Source organism: Castanea sativa, chromosome 1, assembly GCF_040712315.1.
Source record: "Castanea sativa cultivar Marrone di Chiusa Pesio chromosome 1, ASM4071231v1".
Taxonomy (NCBI): domain Eukaryota; kingdom Viridiplantae; phylum Streptophyta; class Magnoliopsida; order Fagales; family Fagaceae; genus Castanea; species Castanea sativa.
The window spans coordinates 22,753,593-22,761,824 of NC_134013.1; positions in this window are offsets into that span (position 1 = coordinate 22,753,593).

Here is an 8,232-nt window from a genome sequence, read left to right on the forward strand (position 1 = left end):
TTTGAATAAGTACCTTTTTAGTTTTATAATTATTGAATAACATTTCAAATCTTATGATTAAAGAAATTTGTGTTGCATATTGATGGAGGAAGAGTGTAAGTCATGCGATGATTGCTTGGTAAGAAGGTTTAGGAGAAGGAAAATTGTAGGTTGTGTTGAAATCACACACAAGCTCGAGGTTCTGCAATGGTGGAATGGAAATCACACACACACAGAGAGAGAGAGAGAGAGAGAGAGAGAGAGAGAGAGAGAGAGAGAGAGAGAGAGAGAGAGAGAGAGAGAGAGAGAAGGAATTGCTTGTGAATGAGATCGTGTATATAATTATCAAGCTCTGTCCTTTATATAAGGAAAACAGAGTAGCAAGAAAAATAATAGACTCAACAACCTATTGATCCAACCAATACAATAGAGACACAGGGCTAAGAAAAGTAACAAACAAACAAACTCCCTAATTGACTAACCTGTACAGTATGAACGACAAGTCGTTCTTGACACTATGCTACATTACAGTCTTGTAGCTTAACACTTCTATATACAAAATGCAAATCTACTATATACAAATTAACTACTGCTTAACACTCCCCCTCAAGATGAACTCTATATGTTTATTAAGTTCATCTTGGATAAAAGAAAATAGAATTGTTTATATCCAAGTGCCTTTGTGAAGAAATTAGCTATCTGGTCTCTAGTAGGAACATGAAATGTTTTAATCACACCATCTTAAATTTTCTCTCGGATGAAGTGGCAATCAACTTCTATATGCTTTGTCCATTCATAAAAAACTAGATTTGCAGCAATGTATAAAGCTGCCTTATTGTCACAGTACAAAGAGGTTGCTTGATTGTGTTCTAAACCAAAGGTTTTAAGCAAAGCTAGAAGCCAAACAATCTCACTTGTCATTGTAGTCATTGCTCGATATTCAGACTCTGCTGAAGATCTTGATACTAATTGTTGCTTCTTACACTTCCAGGATATTAGAGAATCACCAAGAAACACACAAAACCCTGATACAAATTTTCTGGTGTCTGGACATGTTGCCCAATCAGCATCACAGTAAGCCTTGAGTCTTAATTTTGAACTTCCTGAAAGAAATAAACTTGCCCTAGCATCTTCTTCAGATACTTAAGTATTTTATAAGTTGCTTGTAAGTGAGGTACCTTAGGTGAACTCATAAACTGAGCAGGTTTATGTGCACATGAGCAGGTTTGCTTACTAGCAGACCTGTATTAGAGAGTAGCTTTAGGGTAAACTTTCTTTGACACAAGCTGATACATTTCTCAGTCCTAGCAACCTCAAGACCTAAGAAATATTTCAAAGTACCAAAATCCTTGAGTTTAAATTTGTTGTCTAGGAAATGTTTGAAAGTGTTGACTGCATCCACATCATTGCTAACAATTAAAATGTCATCCACATACACTAGTAGAATGATAATGGATCCTTTGCTGGCCATAGTGAAAACAGAATAGTCTGATTTTGATTGAATGAAGCCATGATCAATGAATGTGGAGGATAACTTGGCAAACCATCGCCTGCTTGCTTGCTTGAGACCATATAAAGACTTTGTGAGCTTACACACCTCCCCTTTGCTGCCAAATTCAGGAGGAGGAACCATATACACCTCCTCAGCCAAATCCCCATAGAGGAAAACATTATTGACATCCAATTGAGAAAGATGCCAACCATACATAGCAGCAAGAGCCAATAAAGTTCTAACAGTGACAAATTTCACCACAGGAAAGAAGGTTTCATAAAAGTCAATGCCTTCAGTCTATGTGAATCCCTTAGCAACAAGTCTGGCCTTGTATCTTTCAATAGACCCATCTGCTTTGAGCTTAATCTTATACACCCACTTGCAGCCAATTGGCACCTTACCAGGAGGAAGTTTGGTCATTACTCAAGTGTTATTCGCTTGTAGAGCATCGATTTCAGCCTTCATTGCTGCTTGCCATAATGGATCAGTCAAGGCTTGAGCATAAGAGGTAGGTTCTGTAGCAACAGATAAGGTAAGAGCAAAAGACCTATGAGAAGTTGACAACCTATCATATGAAAGAGTAGAAGAGAGAGGATAAAGAATACCTGGACTAGCAGAGGGAATGGAATCATCTGACTAAGTGAGTGAAGCTAAGGCCAACACATGAGCAGATGCAAGATTACAATGATAATCATGAAGGTATGTAGGAGTCTTATGTGACCTAGTAGACCTTCTGATAGTGGGAACTTCAGGCAAAGGAGCAATAGCAAGAGTAGGATCAAAATGGGAATCAATGTCAGAAGTGGAAGGGTCTAAACTAGGATGCACAAAATTTGGAAATTCATCAGGTGGCATAATATTGTCAACTGAACTAAAAGGAAGAGAGAATTCTGCAGACACTAAATGGTACAAGATCTGGGGATGAAGGTTGAGAAGGAAATAGAAAATGAGATGTGGAAGAAGGAGTAGACTCAGGTTTAGGCATCCAATGCTTGAAAGGAAAAACAAATTCCTTAAAGATAACATCTCTAGAAAGGAAAACAGATTTAGTGTGTAAATCATACAACTTATACCCTTTGGTGCCCAAAGGATAACCAAGAAAAATGCAAGCCTTAGCCCTAGGATCAAATTTGGTTCTATTCCTAGCTAAAGTAGAAGCATAGCAAAGGCAGCCAAAGGATTTAAGATGATGATAAGATGGTGGATGACCTAAAAGTCTTTCATAAGGTGTAAGATTATGTAAAAGAGGACTAGGAAGCTTATTAATGAGATATGTGGTTGTGAGGACACAATCCCCCAGAATTTCAAAGGTAAATTGGCTTGGAATCTTAAGGCCCTAGCTACATTCAATAAATGCTAATGTTTTCTTTTAACAACAACATTTTGCTGTGGAGTTTTAACACAGGACAGTGGATGAAGGATGCCTTTTGAAGCATAAAAGGAAGAAAGGGCAAACTCAGGTCCAATATCTGTCTTAAACACTTTGATAAAAACCTTGAACTAAGTTAGGACCATGGTAAAAAAAGATTGAACAAGGAAAGAAGCATTAGATTTGTGCTTCATCAAGTAAACTCAAGTACACCTGCTATGATCATCCTCTAAAGTAAGAAAGTATCTTGAACCATTTAAAGAAGGTGTAGAATATGGCCCCCAAATATCAGCATGTACCAAATCAAAACAAGACATAGACATATTTGTAGAATTTGGAAAAAGAAACCTTTGTTGCTTGGCTAAAGGACAAACATGACATTCAAGAGACTTAGAGCTTGTTTGTTATACCATTTCAAACTCACATTTTTACATTTTAAACAATATTACACACATTTTCACACATTTTTTCACCCACACGTATTTCAAAAAATTACAAAAATCTCATCTCAAACTACTCTACCAAACACCCCCTTATTATTGCAAGATTGTAAATCAGGTACATTGTTATTCAACAAAGACAATCTTTGTGAAGAAGGATGGCCTAATCTATAATGCCATAGTCTAAAAACATCATTTGAAGAATCAAGATTACAAGAATTGACACTTTTGTCATGAAAATAGATTGACAGTTTGGACAAAACTTTAGAAACAGACTGTGGGAGAGAGATTGGTGCAGTGCATTGCAGTGTGTACAAGCCACCTTGCTTCTTATACAGCCTAATCATCTTCCAATGTTGTAAGTACTGAAGGAAGCAATAATGGGAAAAGAAAATACAACAGCAAGAAAGAGTTTGGGTCAATTTACTTATAGAAATAAGGTTGAAGGAAAAATTGGGAATGCAAAGAACATTCTCTAAAGTTAAGGTAGCAAAAATTTGGACAATTTCAATGTGAGTCACCTTGACCAAATCTCCATTAGGAAACCTAACAGAAATCTGGGTAGAAAATGTAATAGATGTAAAGAAGTGAATGGAGTGTACCATGTGGTCAGTAGCTCCACTGCCAAGAATCCAGTCAATGGAGCTAATGTGTGAGGTATTGACACTTGAAGAGAAAACATAATTATCAAGTGAAGGAGAAGACCAAATACCAGATAGCTCTTGACCTTGAGATCCAGATAAAGGCTGAGTAATGATGTTAGCAACTTGATGAATAGTGTTCAAACCAGCCTCTGGTGGAGCTTGAGTACCAAAGTGGCAATGAAAATTCAGTAAGCTAACCTACTGTTGAAATTCAGACTTGGTGAGAGTGACGGGTTCACTAGAATTGTCTTCAGTAGCAACTACATTGTTTGCAAAGGATTGACCCTTGTTCTTAAACTTGTAGCCAGGTGGGTAACTATGTAGTTGGTAGCACTTATCAACTACATGTCCCATAGCACTACAATGAGTGCACTGAGGTCTCCCAGTTTTGGACTTATTGTAAATCTTGTTACTACCAGGTTTAGCACCTAAAGCTGCCAAAGCTGCTGCTGTATAAATCACAATTTTCTTCCCAGTACCAACCTTGCTTTTCTTCTCATCTTGAAGTAAAAGGGAGAAAACTATACTCAAGGAAGGTATAAGATCCATAAGGAGAATCTGCCCTCTGACAGATGCATAAGTGTCATTTAGCCCCATAAAAAAAGACATTATACAATTTTCAACTTGATGACCACAAGTACATGTTCTAAAATTGGAAAATTCATCCCAAAGCCCCTTAAAATTGGTATAGTATGTATTGATACTCAAATCCTCTTGAGTCAAGGAACTAATTTCCTTCCTCAACTCAAAAACTCTAGGTCCATTACCTTGGCCATACCTATATTGCAAATCCAACCAGACTTCCCTTGCTGTCTTGAAGTATACTATGCTTGGTTGCAAATACTTAGAGACAGAATTGAACAACCAAGCCAAGACGGTACTGTTACATTTACACCAAGCTCTATAGCAAGGATGATCAGGAGATTGAGGCTTGGGAACGGATCCATCAATAAACCCTAATTTGGTTTTAGCATCCAAAGAGATAAGTAGTGTCGTACTCCAAGTACTATAATTCACCTCAGTACGTGGTTGGACCACAAGGGAAACTCCAGGATTATCACCACTAGACAAGAAATAGGGGCTAGAGGCATTTTCCCAAGGCTGGACAATTGGAACAGAGGCACTAGAAGTACTTTCAGCCATACTTAGTGCAATTATCTAGTAAGAAAAATGATGAAACACAGAATCCTAAACAAAAATTAACAGAATAGGAATCAAGAATTGGTTTGTCAAGAAACCAAGATTCCTCAAAGAACAGGTAATCAACTCTGTGACTTGTTGAATTACCAAAAATCAAGACTCAATATAAAATCTTGATAAAGAAACAACAGTAACCAACAAATTGGGAATTGAAACCCTAAGAACAAGTGATTCAATTTCCAATTGCAGAAAATGCAATCAAGATTTCAATATACTATGATGCACAGAAAAGAAAGAATTCAGAGTGAGAATCAACAAAAAACACAGACAAGAAAGTTTCTAATTGATTCAAAGAAGAAGCACCAAAGAAAACGAAAAGAGATTGAACTAGTAAATTAAGAGAATACCAAACTTGAAAGAAATTCTCTGGACTAGTTCAGCTCTGATACCATGTTGAAATCACACATAAGCTCAAGGTTCTGCAATGGTGGAATAGAAATCACACACACACACACACACACACACAGAGAGAGAGAGAGAGAGAGAGAGAGAGAGAGAGAGAAAGAGAGAAGGAATTGCTTGTGAATGAGATCATGTATATAATTATCAAGCTCTGTCCTTTATATAAGGAAAACAGAGTAGTGGGAAAAATAACAGGCTCAACAACCTATTGATCCAACCAATACAATAGAGACATGTGGCTAAGAAAAGTAACAAACTAACTAACTCCTAACTTGTACAGTATGAACGACAAGTCATTCTTGACACTATGCTACATTATAGTTTTGCAGCTTAACACTTCTATATACATAATACAAATCTACTATATACAAATTAACTACTGCTTAATAGGTTGAAATCAAATTATTAACATTTTATATTAACCCTCTATTCTGAATGATGTGATAAATTAAGTGGCTATTGGCTCATGGGTTTTAACTATTGTGGGGGGAACTTCTGCATCTTGTTTTCTACATAGGTAATGATTTGCCATATCCATGAATTAGTTTTAGCTTGAATATTTTAGCTCTTTAACACAGGGCTCTTAACCAATTTTGGGGTATAAGGCCAAACTTTTAAGTGGGGTTTTTTATTATTATCTTATATTTAAATATTAATTAAATAATATTTATTTAATTTTTATATTTATTTAAAAAAAATTGGTTTTTATTTTTTATATACAAGATAGAAATTTTACTCTAGCCTAATCTAAGTGTATATGTATGTGAAGCTCCTTTCTAGAGACTTGAACCTCGACCATTATCCCCCACACCCCATAAGCACTTATATTTGTAGAATAACCGTTGCGCTAAGGGTGTGTGGTGGTTGTTGTGTTTTCAACAATAGAACCTTTTTTTTAGAAGAATCAAACAATAAAACCCGATTTATCAAAGCAAGATTGCAACTTTACTAAATGAACATATCCAAAAAATTAATTTCTCACATAAACCAATAAATTAATATTGATACAAAGTAAATTATAAATTTAGATTGCAACTTTACTAAATGAACATATCTTAAAATTTAAGTTATCAATTAAACCAATAAATTAATATTGATACAAAGTAAATTCTAAATTCATATTTTCTCATTATATTAAATTTTATACGGATATTTAGATTTGATTAAAATATTTTTTATTTTTAAAAAGTAGAATAACTTATGACAAGTGACAACATATCTAAAAAAAAATATGCAAAAAAATAAAATAAAAGGAACCGGTTCTATATTAATATTAAAAAAAAATCCCGGGTTAAAAAAAAGAAAAAGATAAGTGATATATAACAAATCCCAGATTTTCCCTCCTCACACGGCAAATTCTAAATAGACTCAGAGCGAAGGATTTGGTGACTAGAGCGATGGTCGCTGTGTAATAGAGTAACAAAAGTCAAACTAATATGCCTAGTGGTTGAGGTGGCCTTGAAGTTTAACACATTATTGTTTCTTGAATTTTTTTAGAACACCAGCCTTTTATGAAAAGTACGAGGGTTAGGTTAGAGTAGGAATTTGGTATCATATGATACCATATTAGCATGTATCAAAATTTAATAAGCAACGGTTAATAGGAAGTGTATGCTCTATGCTAAGAAAGTCCATTGACGAATAAGAAGATGGACTAAAGTGGCAGCCTTACTTTTATTTCAATTAATTGGTAAATACTATTTGGTAGTTGTGTTTTGTCTTGTGAAATTTCATCCATATTTCTTATGATTAGGTACTGTTTGGAAACTATGCTACTATGGTTCACAAGATGATTTGTTAGTTGCACCCTATTGAGCTATCACTGTTGTTCCTTTCAATTCTTTTTTATTGTACTCTTCTCAATTTCAGTGGAGAAATTATCTTTGGTTTTCATTAATTGTTGGCGCATGATTTTCCAATCAAGAAGGTTAACAATCATCAATTCATCCAAAAGAGGGGTTAACAATAGCTACTCACCCTAGACAATAGTAGTGTTTGCAATATACACTCTTAAACTTTAACATATTGTCATCAATACAATAATTTGAAATTATTTTGCTATATCTACTCACCATCTAAATTAGCATATAAATTCATGTTAATTGGTGTAGTTGCTATTATAATTTTGGGTCGGTTGAGTTTAGGGTTATAGATGAGTCAAGCTTTGCTGAGTAGTACGTGTTTGAGCTTGGCTTGTCAATAAAAATCAAATGCTCAAGCTTGGCTCAAACTTGAGACAAGCCTAAAAACAATGTTTGAACTTGAACTTGTGAGAGTGCCAAAAAACTTGAGCTCGACTTGGCTTGGCTTGATTAATTAGTCAAGCCAAGCTTGAGCTTAATATCAAGCTCAAACTCAAGCTTTTTAGCTTGGGATCTAAAAAAATTGCATTATCAAATGCCTATATCATCAAAAATCAAGCAAACATAGAAAAATTAATAGGTAGTGGTAAGTGGTCTCATGTGGACTTTGTTATTATTAAGGTATGTGTAATGTCATAATAATGAGTTTATTTAGTAAACATATATCAAGCTATAAATGAGCTTAAGCTCAACATGTTTTGTATTGAACCCCCTTGTTCATAAGCTTGTTTACGAACAATTTTTTTTGCTTGGGCTCGGCTTGTTTATCAAACAAGCTTAAAACTAAGGCTCAAGCTTAATTTATTTATAAACAAACGAACATGAACGAGCTTTTATTGAGCCG